Source organism: Alligator sinensis, unplaced genomic scaffold, assembly GCF_000455745.1.
Source record: "Alligator sinensis unplaced genomic scaffold, ASM45574v1 scaffold886_1, whole genome shotgun sequence".
Classification (NCBI taxonomy): domain Eukaryota; kingdom Metazoa; phylum Chordata; order Crocodylia; family Alligatoridae; genus Alligator; species Alligator sinensis.
Window position 1 is genome coordinate 1,329,936 of NW_005842040.1, and position 15,552 is coordinate 1,345,487.

The window sequence follows — 15,552 nt, forward strand, 5'->3', positions numbered from 1 at the left end:
GGCTGGGAGCAGCCTGGGGGCCAGGCGCAAGCTGACCCAGGCAGAGGCTCCTTGTGCCCAGCACCCCCGGCTCCGTTGGGTGGGGTCAGGCCAGGCTGGGGGTGGGGGGCGGTTAATTAGCAATCAGAGCTGCCCCTCCTGCATGGAGGCAGCTTGTGGAGGGGCAGTGAGGTTCTGGGCTTACAGAGGCCATATTTTGGCTACTCGGGCTGCAGTCTCCCTGACCTGGCCTCCCGCAGCAAATAGGCCCATGCGGGCTCCTTGCGGCCCCGAAGTCTCTTCTGTTCCTAACAGACCTTAGCCCCTGCGCTCTGCACCAGCCTCTCGCACAACAGGGGACTGCGCAGCTCGGCCCAGCTCATCCATCCTGCCCGCGGCACTGACAGCGCCCAGGGGATGCCACGAGGAAGCGCAGGGCAGCGGGGCTGGAAGAGCCCTCACAAGCTCCCATCAGTCCAGCCCCCTGCTCCAGGCAGGATCAGTCCCGACTAAACTGTCCCAGCCATGGGGGCCTGGCCCAGCCCCTCCTGCCTGGCGGCCTGAGCTCAGTCTGCACAGGGCATGCAGCCCCTGCTGCGCTCGGGGCTGAGCACTGGGCTGCTTATGGGCTCACGAGTGGCAGGTCCCATGTTCCCCCTGGCTGACCGCAGCCAGCTTGGTGCCAACAGACATGCACCAGACCAGGCCAAGGGGCCATGCGCACGGGCTTGGGGCTGGCTGGTAGGCTTGTGCAAGCTGGCAGCGATCAAATCCGGCTTCGGATCCAGTCACTTCAGATGGCTGTGATCTGATCGGGAGCGCCGGACCGGGTTTCCGCCTTGATCCGGCCGACGCTTCGGAGCAGCCTCGGAGATCTGGCCATATGGTATAATGGGGGAATCAATTAAATATCTATAACTTTGTTGTTTTTTGTCCAATTTGGATGAAACTTGCAGAGATGGTAGCCTCTGCTAAGAGCATGAAACCTGCCATGTTTCAAGGAGATCGGTGCAGAGGTTTGAGGGGAACTGTACCCCCAAATTCCTGGAAGCCAAGCTCATGTCACGGCTGTGTTACAACACAGTGGGGTCAAAACTGCAGGGCTGGTAGCTCTTACTGAGGCCACACAGTCTGCCAAGTTTCAAGGTAATCGGTACAGGGGTTTGGGGGGAACTGCACCTCAACCTGCAGGCAAGCAAAACTGGTGCCATGGGTGACACTGCGTGTTAAGGCGCAGCGGGGTGACAGCTGCAGGGATGGTGGCCTCTGCTGTGACGCCTGCCAGCTGTGGAGGAGATCGGTGCAGGGGGTTTCTGGGGCCGGGGCTGCTGGCAGACAAAACTCGTGCCAACTCTGTCTTGGGGCAGTTGATTGTCTGTATTGATTCTTTCCTCTCCTTAGCCTGGTTTTGTAGGTGCTAATTGATGCTTGTTAAGTCGTTACGTAGTAGCTAGGTCCTGTGTATTGAGCTGGTCCCTGAGTCCCTGGTCCCTGAGTGAATCATGATTGATTGATTGGTAACTGGTAACACAGTAGCTTAGCAGCCAGGCCCCAAGCCAGAGACGGTCAGTCCCACAGCACCCATGGCATGAGTTTTGCTTGCCCGCCGCTTGAGGGGCCGTTCCCCCCAAGCCCCCCCAAGCCCCTGCACCAAGCCGCGAGCGATATTGGAGATGGAGCGGGGCGGGTGCTGGAGCTGCCTGTGGGAGGCCCTGACCTGCTGCTGCGGGCTGGAGGAGGAGAGGTGGCAGCCGCTGGGCAGGGTTGGGGGCAGATGGGGGAGGCAGGGGGCGTCCATGTCCCGGGGCTGCGACCAGGTTGGGAAGGGCAGGAGGGACCTTCACACGGCCTGGCCTCCTCCAGGAAATGCGCCCACTGGCCCTGCCCCGACCACCCAGACCCTGACATGGCCACGACATGTCGCTCTGAGCCCATCCTCATGGACCACCCCTGGCCCACCGCCCATCTCAGCCTCTCTGGTGGGGCTGCCAGCCCATGCAGAGCAGGATCAGTCCCTGTCCCTGCCCACAGCCTGGGGCACACCCAGCTGCACACACCAGGGCCCAGTCTCCTGGCACTGCCCCTCCCTGCCCTTCCCAAACACACTCCTGAGCTGCTGCCTGGGGCTTTGGAGCGCATCGGGGTGCCCCGTCCCTGGAGCCACCTCACCCTCCCTCTCTGCTCGCCCAGCAGCTTTCTGGAGGACAGTGTCCAGAGTCGCGACACAGTGAGAAATGATGACTCCTGGGACCAGCAGCTGCCAAAGACAACCAGCAGCACCATCAAAAGTGTTGAAGAGCCTAGCCTGAGGCCAAACAACATGCCCGATGTTTGCAGGGAAAGGAACCATGTGCACAAATTCGGGTGCTGGAGCTGCCTGTTCCTGACCCTGACCTGCTACTGCTGGCAGGAAGTGGACAGGTGGAAGCCATGGGGCAGGGCTGGGGGCAGACCGGGGAGGCAGGGGGCGTCTGTCTCTTGGGGCTGAGACCAGGGTGGGAAGGGCAGGAGGGACCTCCATGAAACATGCCCACTGGCCCTGCCCCGACCACCCAGGCCCTGACATGGCCATGACATCTCGTTCTGAGCCCATCCCCAGGAACCAGCCCTCGCCCACCACCCATCTCAGCCTCTCCGGTGGGGCTGCCAGCACATGCAGAGCAGGATCTGTCCCTGTCCCTGTCCCTGCCCACAGCCTGGGACACACCCAGCTACACACACAAAGGCTGTCTCCTGGCACTGCCCCTCTCTGCCCCTCCCTGCCCTTCCCAAAAACCCTCCTGAGCTCCTGCCTGGAGCCTTGGAGGGCATCGGGGTACCTTGTCCCCTGAGACACTTCTAACCCTCCCTCTCTGCTTGCCCAGCAGGTCTCTGGAGAACAGCATCCAGAGTGATGACACGGTGGGAGGTGATGACTCCCAGGACCAGCAGCTGTCAGAGACAACCAGCAGCACAACGGAAAGCTTTGATGAGCCTACCCTGAGGCCCAAGCACATGGCTGACATTTCCAGGGACACCCCTCCACACCAAGACAGTGAGCCCACAATCATTGTGTGGTTTCAGCGGCCAGACGATGACACTGATTTGTCGCAGGACGTGGCCCAGCACACCATGAAAGAGCAGCCAGAGAGGGGTGACTGGGAGCTGATGTCCCTGACCAGCGAGGACATGGTAGAGTGAATGGCCATGTGCTCCCTCTCCTCAGCTCTGGTCTCTGCGTGCCCTGTACCACCTCAATTCTGGGTGCTGAAAACCTCAGCCCTCCGTTGACACCATGCAACCCGGCCTCCTGATCCGGCTCCTTTCGTCAGACCAACTGGTGCTGTAAATGACCAGCAAGTTGTCCTCATGGCTCTGAACTAGGGGTGTGCAGAGTTTTGGGCGCTGATGCGATTTGGAGGCCGAATCACTGAGTCTGAATTGAATCGGGAGCCATGGACATTACAAACACTCACATACATACACAGAGAAGAAGAAGAGATATTATATACTTACACACACATACAGGATAAGCACAAGATGCAAGAAGCCAGGCACATACATCAGAGAAGAAGAAGAGATATTATTTTAGTTACAAACACATACAGATTAAAAACAACACAGAAGTCAGACACATGCATCATAGAAGAACTATTCTTAAACACCACACAGAAGAAGCCAGACACAGTCATAAATCAGAGAAGAAGACATTACATAGAGTTATTACTTACACACACATACAGACTAAACACAACACAGAAGTTCATGCTCCGCTCTCTGAGCCGCAGGCGGCACTCACTGCATCACCAGCCAGCAGGGCAAGAACGTGTCCCTGCTAAGCTCCTGTGCCAGGACAAACTTGGAGGTATGGGCTGGGGCTCTGGGGAAGGAGGAGGCCCCAGGTCCTGGGCATGACCACTAAAACTGCACTCTGCCAGGGTCGGGAGGCCTGGTGGGACTGCTGGTGGCGTGGCAGCCCCAGGAAATGCCAGGACCGAGTATCTCCCTGGTGAAAGGCGGATAGGAGGCGCCATAACCTCCAGCCACCGCATGCACGCACACAGTCCTGGCTGGGGAAAGCCCAGACCCATCATGTCTTTGACAGGCCTGAGGCTTGCAGGTTGCAGTGGAGTTGTGAGGCTCCAGGTAAGCTCAGCTTAGCTGCCTGGGATGCCAGCTTTATGGGTTGAAAAAACCCTTCATCAGGCTAAGGAAGCACCTGCAGTTGCTGTGTGTGCTCTTCCTGGATGGAAGGAACAGGAAAGAAGCCAGAGGCTGGCATGCAATGCAGGCAAGAAAACCAGTCGGTGAAAATAGAAATGGAGGCATCAGGGGGTGAGAGAGACTGGCTGGGGTCGGGGAAAGGGGATGTAGCAGGTAAAAGTGGAGAGGTGCCTAGGGGGTCAGATGTCCGGCAGGTTGCAGTGTCTCATAAATCCAAAGTCTATATTGAGTCCATGAGTTTCTGTACCTAGGAGGCTGATGAAGTGAAGTTCATAGACCCATCTATGAAAAGTGGTTTGTAAATTCCCTTTGAGGATCGGGTCTGAGAGACTGGAGACAGAGTGGTTCTTTTGTGAGCAATCTCTCCCCACAGGTAGTTGGGTATTCTTGTCTTTGATAGACTCTGGTGCGCAGTATGTGGGGGTACTGGAGATATGTTGGCAGGGTTTGTGTTTTGGGCTGAAGGAAGTTGGCTTCTGGTGATGAGGTTAGCCAGGTTGGGTGCTTGTTTGAATTTACAAACTGCTTTTCACAGAGGAGCCTATGAACTTTACTTTATCAACCTCCTAGATACAGAAACTCATGGACTCAAGACGGACATTGGAATTATGACATGCTACAACCTACCGGACATCTGACTTCCCAGGTAGCAGCAGCTACCTCTCCACTTTTACCTGCTATGTCCCCCTTTCCCCGACCCCAGCCTGTCTCTCTCACCCCCTGACTCCTCCATTTCTATTTTCACTGACTGCCTTTCTTATCTGCATTGCATGCCAACCTCTGGCTTCTTTCCTATTCCTTCCATCCAGCAAGAGCACACACACCAACTGCAGGGGCTACCTCAGCCTGGCAAAGGGTTTTTCAACATGAAAGCTTGCTAAGATATATTTCTCTAACTCTTCAGTTGGTCTCCTAAAAGATAGCAGATTGACCTAAAGAACAGTGGCTGCCAGTGCCAAAGCCTTACACCAACACCCCTAGCACAGGTCCCCAGTCAGCTGACCGGAAGGAGGCAGGGCCCTATCTATGTACATCTAATCCCCAGGGCTGGGGTTGGCAGGGAGAGTTCTCTGTGAGCTCCTGGAGAAGCAGCTCCTGCAGGAAAGAAAGAAAGGCTCTGTGACACAGTGGCTGCCTGAGATGCTGCTAGTGCTACTGTGCTGCTTACTTACCTCTTCTTATTTAAAGTGGTGGACTGGGATGAGGCTGTAGGGGAGGAGAAGCCCTCACTGGGGCACACTACTGTGTCATGTAGAGGCCCCAGCCCGAGTGAGGGTGCACCTTAACACACACACAAAGTCACACGTGTCATGAGTTTTGCTTGTCAGCAGCCTGAGGTGCAATTTCCCAGAAACCCCTGCACCTATCTCCTTGAAGCCTGGCAGGCATCATGGCCTCAGCAGGGGCTACCATCCTTGCAAATTTTATCTGAGTCAGCCAAAAAATGATAAGGTTACAGGGATTTCTCTGATTCCCAATTATAGTCTATGGCTGAATCTCCGAATCTCTCCGAATCAGAGCCAAATCTTCCAAAGCCAATTCAGCCGACTAGACTTGAGACAGTGATCTGAATCTCTGTATCGAATCACTGTCCTCCAAATCAGCTGAATCTGAATCAAATGCTTGCCTGTTCGCACAGGCCTACTCTGGACCCTTCCTCCACACCCCACACTCCTACGGTCAACTTCAGGGGCTCGGCTAGAATCCTTCCATGATCAAACTGTGTCTTCTCCAGGCAGCCAAGGACTTACTGCATTAATTGTGGGGAAGAAGTGACCCGGACCTCCTCTCCCAGCAGCATTATCCTGCCTTGTACTTACATTGGAACAGAGGGAAAATGTGAAACCCTCCAGCATCCCTGCAAGAAAAGACAAGTCCAGACTCAGCCCTTTCCACACTCCCACCCAGACTCCAGAAATAGCTCAGAAAGAGCAGAATGTCGAGCACCAGCTTGGCCTACACAAGGGCTAAAAACACACCAGTCAGACACAGCAAAGGGACGGGCCTCGCAGGGAAGTCCCAGGCAGCCACAAGCTGCTGCAACAGCTGCACCAAGGACAACTGGACTCCAGCCATGGGAGGTCACAAAGTCTAGGTTCCCGTATCAGTTCCAGCACTGACCCTGCGCTCCTGGGCAGCCTGTCTGAACAGCATGCTGCAACCATGCAACCCGGCAACCACACAACCTGGCCTCCTGATCCGGCTCACTTCATCAGACCAATTGGTGCCGTAAATGATGAGCAAGTTGTCCTCATGGCTCTGAACTAGGGGTGTGCAGAGTTTTGGGCGTCGATGCGATTTGGAGGCTGAATCACTGAGTCCGAATTGAATTGGGAGCCATGGACGTTACACACACATACACAGAGAAGAAGAAGAAGAGATGTTATATACTTACACACACATGCAGAATAAGCACAAGACACAAGAAGCCAGGCACATACATCAGAGAAGAAGAAGAGATATTATTTTAGTTACAAACACATACAGATTAAAAACAACACAAAAGAAGAAGTCAGACACACAAACCATAGAAGAAATATTCTTAAACACCACACAGAAGAAGACAGACACAGTCATAAATCAGAGAAGACATCACATATAGTTATTACTTACACACACATACAGACTAAACACAACACAGGGACACCTTAGACAAAAGCTGAGTCCCACATGCATATGGTACAGGCCCAGCCCTGGCACAGAAGAGGGAGCACTGCGGGGTCCCGCTGGGTCCCTGTGGTTTGGAGAAGCGCAGAGTTGCGCCGGGTCCCCATGGTTTGGGAGCTTTGTGGGGTCGCGCTGGGTCCCCGTGGGTCAAGAGGAGTATGGGGCCATTGTGGGTCCCCATGGGCTGGGAGCAGTGTGGGGTCATGCTGGGTCTCCGTGGGTCGCGAGCAGTGCGGGGTCATGCTGGGTCCCCATGGGGTCCACATGGATGACTACACAGTCCAGTGGGTGGCGAATTGGCTAGATGGTCGCACCCAGAGAGTCATGGTGGATGGGTCGGTTTCGACCTGGAAGGGTGTGGGCAGTGGGGTCCCGCAGGGCTCGGTCCTTGGACCAATACTCTTTAATGTCTTCATCAGCGACTTGGACGAGGGAGTGAAGTGTACTCTGTCCAAGTTTGCGGATGACACAAAGCTATGGGGAGAAGTGGACACGATGGAGGGCAGGGAACAGCTGCAAGCAGACCTGGACAGGTTGGACAAGTGGGCAGAAAACAACAGAATGCAATTCAACAAGAAGAAATGCAAAGTGCTGCACCTAGGGAGGAAAAATGTCCAGCACACCTACTGCCTGGGAAATGACCAGCTGGGTGGCACGGAAGTGGAAAGGGATCTTGGAGTCCTAGTGGACTCCAAGATGAACATGAGTCGGCAGTGTGACGAAGCCATCAGAAAAGCCAATGGCACTTTATCGTGCATCAACAGATGCATGACAAATAGGTGCAAGGGGCTGATACTTCCCCTCTATCGGGCGCTGGTCAGACCGCAGATGGAGTACTGCGTGCAATTCTGGGTGCCACAATTCAAGAGGGATGCGGATGGCTTGGGTCTAGCAAGCATGAGGAGACAACCAGATTCGAAAGTACAGTCATAAGGCTTGTTATAAAAACATTAAACGCTGGTTAAATTGGCATTATAAGCCCTACAGAATAAACATTTCCATAATTTTGAGAAATCCCGAGGAAAGCATGAGCTTCAACTGCTGGAATTGCGAGTCACACTTTAACCATGCTTTTCAGAACCATGTTAATATGTTAAAGTGATGCAAATTTAGTAAAGAGGCTTGAAATATGTGGCCTATCAAGGACATCCCCCTACAACTTGTGAGGTGAGGAAATACTAAAATAGGCAAAGTTTATGCATATGTAAAAAGAGTGGTGTCAATAGTATATCAAGGACATCTTTAAGAGCCCAAAGTGGGGAAGGAAAACAGCACCAGAATGTAACCATCCACTATCTCATTGCTTCAGATACCTTTCTCCTAAAGGACTGCATGAGGAACAATACAAATACTGGTCACTATTTGCTTCTCTCTCCTTTGTCAGAACACAGTTTTTCCATTTTCTCTTGTAGCTTGGCTTGGGGGATGAACCCGTCCAGGTAACCATGGATTAAATAATTCTAAATCTGGTTAATATTCCAAATGGCAGGGGGAGGAGGGAAAGCTACACCATCCAGTATATCCACAAGGTGGTCCTAACCTAAGGAAGACAATTTTGCAGTCTCTCAGCTAAAATCAAGTTCCTACCAAGTGAACTGTTTACTAACTCGTAAAGTGACAGGGTTTCTCTGCCATACAGTGCAAATATATATTGCCCAGCCCACCCTCCATTCCTGTTAGAGTCTCACATCAACAAATTATCAATACAGAGGGCATGGCAGGGTTGTGAGGCAGCCCTGCCCTGTAAGTCCCCAGTAAGAGACATCAGGGCACTCAAAGGTACATGCACTTGCCCCATGGATACTGCTGATCACGTTTCTAGAGCAAATATCTTCCCCCTATGGCTTATATTATGCTATACACCGATGATCTGTATGTCAGTTAAGTACACAGGGGGCACATCTACATGTACACTTTAATGCGCATTAGCCTGTTTTCATGCACATTAAAGCATCACAAAAACATGCTCTTTAGCCAATTAGCATTACGATAGGCTAAAGTGCATTTTTCTAGTACTTGACAACGTGGGGGACATGCATTAACTTGCGTTAGGTAATGCACACTAAATCTCGTACCTCCATTGTGAGAAACTAAAAAAATGAGCATTAGCCAGTCTTACTGCGCATTAAATAAAGCGCACCTGTGATGTGTAATACACATTACCCTATTTTAATGTGCATTAACTAAATAGCGACATTTTAATGTGCATTAAAATAGGCTAATGCACATTAAAGCACATGTGTAGACGCACCCAGAAGTACTAAATTTAATGTGCATTACCTTAAGAGCATTAATGAATATGTAGATGATTCAGCTCTATTTTGTAAGCTAATTATGCTCTCTTTAGCTGCATACTTGGTAAAACTATGAACTGTCCATTTGGAAACTCTTACCAGAGACATAAGGTTCTAGGAGAGGAAAAAATATAATAAGATGTAATGAGGTATGAAAATATTGGCACAGGATGTTCTGTAATTTAGAAGACCTGTTTATACTCCTTCTGGGTGAGTGCATAAGTTTTTTCTGTCCTCAGGCCACCGAATTACAGCATACATTATAAGCAGGAATAACACTACTCCAAGACTCTCAGTTATCATATAAGTAAGCAATAGTTCTTCTAAACACAATTATTTCTTACTTTAGAAAGCAGGAGAGAAATACAAAAGCAGATAAAACAGGAAATACCTACCAATGGTCCCCTGTCTTCATTTCCTCACCCTCTGAAATGCTCTTTGGGTTTGGATCCAAGTCTTCTGGGGGCTTGCCTACATACAGCTGCAGCATTTCGTGGCCAAGGCATGCCCAAGACTGGCCCACTAACACACCTGCAGGCACATTCCCAAACCCAGAAGTTTGCAAATAAGGCTACTCAGAAACATGGCTATGAAACTGCTCTCAAACCTCCACCTGCTCTCACTTGGTAGCATCCTTGCAAGCAGCCACTGAAGCAAAGTCCCAGTGCATGGGTGCACCCTGGCCAGGACACACTACCACTGTGATGAAGAAAGGCCAGGGGTACTGTTGATCCATCTTTTGCAGCTTGCTGCTTCTCTTTCAAACCATGGACATCCTCTCCACTAACTATCTACAGTCAGTACCTTTCCACACTCTCAAATGGAGAGTGTGGAATAGCAGGGAGAGATAAGCCTGGTTTGCTCTGCACATTACTCTTTTCTTTGTCCAAGGATGCTCCAGGTACTCCAAACAGAAGACCCAAATGTAATCCTTCACGCTAGCCTGGCAACTATAACAGGAACTATTAAGGCAGAACTTACTAAGTGATAACATACAGGAACCTAATGTCCTGCACAGGATGTTATACCTCAGTGCAGTGTATCCCCATAACTTAACTGGGTGCTGGCTACCTGGCAGCACACAGGCCACATGCAGCTCTTAACATGCTCCCATTCAGCTTCCATTACCCTTATCATTCCAGATGCCGCAGCAGCTAGGGTCTTGGGGCTTCCCCTCCCTCCTCCAGCAGGTGGAGTGAGGCAGAGAGGCACAGACTACAGTGCCAAGGAAGCCAGCAGCACAAAGCACCTGTGGGGTATGGTGCCACTGTGATGAAGAAAGGCCAGGGGTACTGTTGATCCATCTTTTGCAGCTTGCTGCTTCTCTTTCAAACCATGGGCAGCCTCTCCACTAACTATCTACAGTCAGTACCTTTCCACACTCTCAAATGGAGAGTGTGGAATAGCAGGGAGAGATAAGCCTGGTTTGCTCTGCACATTACTCTTTTCTTTGTCCAAGGATGCTCCAGGTACTCCATACGGAAGACCCAAATGTAATCCTTGACGCTAACCTTAACCTGGCAACTATAACTGGAACTATTAAGGCAGAACTTACTAGGTGATAACATACAGGAAACTAATGTCCCGCACAGGATGTTATACCTCAGTGCAGTGTATCCCCATAACTTAACTGGGTGCTGGCTACCTGGCAGCACACAGGCCACATGCAGCTCTTAACATGCTCCCATTCAGCTTCCATTACCCTTATCATTCCAGATGCCGCAGCAGCTAGGGTCTTGGGGCTTCCCCTCCCTCCTCCAGCAGGTGGAGTGAGGCAGAGAGGCACAGACTACAGTGCCAAGGAAGCCAGCAGCCAAAAGCACCTGTGTGGTATGGTGCAGAGCAATGTAGCGGAGAAGCCCACTGCCAGTCAGCCAAAGGTGAGGTGGGGTGCCCAACTATGTGCCTATGCAGTGTTGGGAGTGGGAGGAAGGAGAAGGGGAGGCTGTGGGGCATGCAGCCCCTGGCAACTTAGAAGTTGGACACTCTGACTTAATCACACTGAGCTCCAACAGACGTGCAAGGAGCCAGCTCCGACTCGCTGGAAATCTAGTACATGAGAGCAGACTTGATTGATCGAGTCTGCTAGAGCACAGAAATAAACGTGTACCAGCAGACTCCAGCATCATGTGTATCAGTGTTCCTGCACTGAGAAACGGCGGTGGGGGTGCTCATTTGATGAGCTGCCATTTTTCAGTGCAGGGGACACTGATACACATGAGGCTTTGGTGCTTTTAATTAGGCCGGTGCTCTTGGACTATCTCACCTGCAGCTCTAGCCTTCCCTGGAGGAAGGAAGTTACTTAGGCAGGGTGCTGGGACACCATTATGTGGCCTCCATACTGTGGTAAAAATATGTTATAATCTAGTCATTATGATTTTGCAATAACGTTTGTATAGCAGCTGTGTGGTAAAAATGTCTCATCTCACTACACAAAGGCTTCACAGCTGAGAACTGTTTGGCTTCACTACACAATTGCTTCTGCTAAGGCATATAGGCCAATGATAGATTTACGAGTAGCACTAGACTTCTGCAGACATAGCCAAGAACAGATGCAATAAATAACTCCTTACGAGAGATAAGAGAAGAGGCACAGGGAAAGATGCTGATGTAAAGAACTCAGACCCTGACCGAAGAATGACCGAGATGGGCTTAAAGACGGCCCCAGGGAGGAGATTTAAGATGTAAATGAGACATGTATGTAAACCGTCATAGAACATGTAACTGCTAGACATATGTTGCAAGACATAATACTTGGGCTGCCAATAATTACGCGACACATTAGAATCTTTTGTTTATGTTAGCTATAAAAAGGAACCCCAGACTCTGTTTGGGGTCGACACGGATTTGAGCATTAAGCTCCCTTGTCGAACTTGTTTGCAAACAATAAATCTGAAATTGGACCCAGCCTGTGTGTGTGACTCTCTCCTAGAGGTGGATTGGACAAGCCTCCAGGGGCACGAAACTAGCCGTTTGTGCAACAATACCTCCCCTTACAGCCACTCCTCATCCAAGTGGTGATGCCTACCCCATCTTGCCCTTAGTCCTCAATGTAGAATGAGATGCATTGCTGGGTTGTAACCTTTCCAGCTGTGGTTTCTGAAAGAAAACTATGTATCACCCAAATTAGGAAGGAATATGGTACCTACTTTGACAGGAACGTTGTGGTGCTGAGGAGACTTTGCCATGAGTGAAAAATGTATATTGGGACCATCATTAGCACTTGCAGCTCTCTCTCTCTTTAGCTGATGTTCTAGATACAAGGAAGGTTATTTTAGTGGACAAATGAAAAAGACAGGAGCCTGAAGGGAGGGAACTTGCAGAGCTTGATAAACCCTCTTGGGAGCAGGTGCTTTAACTGGTATCTTAACACTGCTGACTATTGGAGAATGCAAAGTCTAAAACTAAATTCGAATCCAAATAAATTTGTGCAACTGGTGCTCTTCTCGGAAGGGGATGAATCAAAACAGTGAGCAGAGGCAGCAAACAGAGCAAGCAGTTTGCAAGTCAGTTCATGGGCCAATTTGTAGCCCCTCTCTTTGCAGGGGTGCCTTTTAGGACTGTGCGAGTCTTCGGATCCGTACCCACTTTGCATGCTTCGGCATCCGAAGCAGCACTTTTGGGTCAATGTGGGATCCCAGTAATAGTGTCTGGAGTAGGATAGGGGCATCCGAAGCACTTTGGACCCACTTCATGTGCTTTGGAGCTGCTTCGGCCATTTTGAGGGAATTGAAGAGGGAGAAGGAGTGGGGGAGGGACGGAGAGTGAGAGCAGGGGAGGGAGGGGGAGTGGGGTGGGGGCAGGAAGACTGACATCTGTAGGTAGCCAGTGAGAAGGATTTCTCCCTGGCTACCTTTCTAATGGCAGCGTCTGTGGGTGGGACAAAAAAAGTACAAAAGCCCCTGTTTCAGGCCTTTCTATACCTTTTGCAGCTGGTTCCTTGTCAGCAGGTGTACGAGAGAGGAATGCTGCGACTGAACCCTGCCTACTGCTTTTTCATGTTCTAAAGGAGTGGTTAGGATTTAGCTTAGCTTAGCTATTCAATTCAATTATTAATAGTGTTACAATTCAATTTATTTCTTTGAATGCTTTTTTTGGGAACTTTTTTTGGAAACTTTGCAAAAAGACAGTTGTGTTTTCCCAGCCAATGTTATCTATCGCTGCATGCACACACGCACACACACACACACACACACACAGAAAACCAGAATATAGAAAAAAAATCACAGCAGAAGAAGACAGACAGATATTTACAGAAGAGCAAGACAGATAATATATTGAGACACAGGAACACACACAAATAATTTCATTCACACCACAGGATAGACACAGATATTCACAGGAGAACAAGACAGACAGATATACAAAAGGATTCACACACACAGAGACCTTTTGCAGCACAGGAAGATCAATATGAAGTGTGCTGGAAAGGCAGATGCCAGGTCTTCTGGCAGAGGAGGGGAGGGGGTAAGGAGAGAGCTAGAGCTGCAAGCCCCCACCCCATCCCAAACACCAACGCATTCTATTCCCGAGCAGCCATGACATCAGTGCTGCCAGTAGAAGCCAGGTGGTGGGAGAAGTGTCTGCACCTAATGTCCCTGCATCTGTACCACCTCTGCTCAGTCCAGAAGTGGGCACCAGCAGTGGAATCACTGTCTCTTCCATCCCAATTTCAGCTCTCAGCATGAGCCTCCCATTGCCAGAGGAGGAGCTAGAGCTGGAGCTAGAGCTGGAACCAGGGATGCTGAGTGCTGGCTCAGGCGATTCTGGGGACTGAGGGGGAATCAGAGTTTGTGCTCCACACCCCTCACGTTTCCCCTAGACCCAGGTCTCCGGAAAGCAGCACCTCGGAGGAGGCTGAGGTTGTGGAGGCAAATGGCTCAGCTGAGGCAGCTCTTCCTACTGTTGAGCCTCAGCCTGCTGAGAAGCGGGAAAAGGCAGGATCCTTGCCCTCAACCAGGAAGCAGGGGAGTAGTGTATTGTGGGATCATTTTGAGGTGGCAGATGATGGTGGCATTTTGAGGTGGCAGTTTGCCATCTGCCAGCACTGCTGAAGGCACATGAGCCATGGCAAGGACGTGAGACACTTCTCCACCATGGCCATGCTGCTGCATCTAAGGAGGCACCACCCCCTTGCCCCTCTTCCTACTGCTCAGCCTGGCACCAGTGTGAGTGTGCTGAAAGAGAAGTCCCCCGCTCACTCCAAAGCCCCCTTACCCCCAAAGCAGAGGCAGGCCACCCTGGACCAGTGAGGGAATGATGGACAGAAAGGGGGGGAGTGTTCCCAAGGCCGAGGTGCTGGATGAGTCCCACACGGCAAGGGAGATCAAAGAGGCCATGAACCGTATGGTGCAGGGATGGCTTGTTGGGCAGGCCGAGCTCATCGGCGGGTTCATGGTCACCGACAACAGGGCCAATATGGCGAAGGCGGTCCGTGATGCCAACTTTGTTGGCATCTGCTGTGAGACACACAGGTTGCACCTAATAGTGAGGGATGCCTTGGAGGGGGACAGAGCTGCCGGTGACGGCGCCACCACCAGTACTGCTACAAGCCAGCTGATTTCAAAATGCAGGAAGGTGGCGGGCTACTTGCACCGCAGAATCAAGGGGGGCAAGATGCTGCGGGAGAAACAGGCAGAGCTCAGCATCCCGCAGCACAGAATCATACAGGATGTGGAGACTCGGTGGAACTCCACATACCTGATGCTCGAGAGGCTGGTGGAGCAACAGAAGGCCATCCATGAGATGGCCTCACTTGGGGAGATGCGGATCAGTGCCCCCCTGAACAGAGTTGAGTGGGGTACCATCTCCCAGATGTTGGTGGTCCTCAAACCCTTCCTCGAGGCCACCAAGACCCTTAGCGCTGGCAATACCCTCCTCAGCCAGGTGATCCACCTCGTGAGGGAACTGGAGAACCAAATGGAGAAGTTCCAGGGGATCAATGTTCCTGGCTGGGGCAGGCAGCTGTCACCAGACGTGCAGGCACTGGGGAGGGGGCTGAAGGAGGGCATCAGGAGATGGCTGGATCCCTTGCGGTCCAGTATGATGGCAGGCATGTGTGACCTGAGGGTGAAGGGGAGCATGTGCACTGGCAGCCCCAAAACCCTTGATCACAGGTGCTGGTGAACAAAGTCAGGGAGGCCAAAGCGCAGAGGCAAGGGGATGTGGAAGAGGGGGATCCACTTTCCTGTGCCAGCACTCCCAGCACCAGCACTGGCACCAGCACCGGCCAATCTCCTCCATGCCAGCTACTGCCAGTGTGGGCCATGGACATGGCTTCAATGTTGGGGTCCAAACGTATCAGACCCCAGCATCGGGCAGGTAGTGCCGAGTCTTCAGTGGCTATCTATCTCGCTGAGGATGTGGAGCCACTGGAATGTGACCCCTTGGCCCACTGGGCAAGCCGCAG

At 51.6% G+C, this 15,552-nt stretch overlaps 1 long non-coding RNA gene across 1 annotated transcript in view; it reads right to left on the reverse strand.

Annotated features, from left to right (window-relative positions):
- Window positions 1–15,552, reverse strand: part of LOC102368686 — a 27,774-nt gene that overhangs the window by 7,989 nt on the left and 4,233 nt on the right. The window contains exons 2-3 of the long non-coding RNA XR_323694.3: window positions 12,293–12,396; window positions 9,539–9,674 (exon numbers count right to left, since the gene is read on the reverse strand). This is a non-coding gene — a long non-coding RNA (uncharacterized LOC102368686). The remainder of the gene's footprint in view (window positions 1–9,538; window positions 9,675–12,292; window positions 12,397–15,552) is intronic.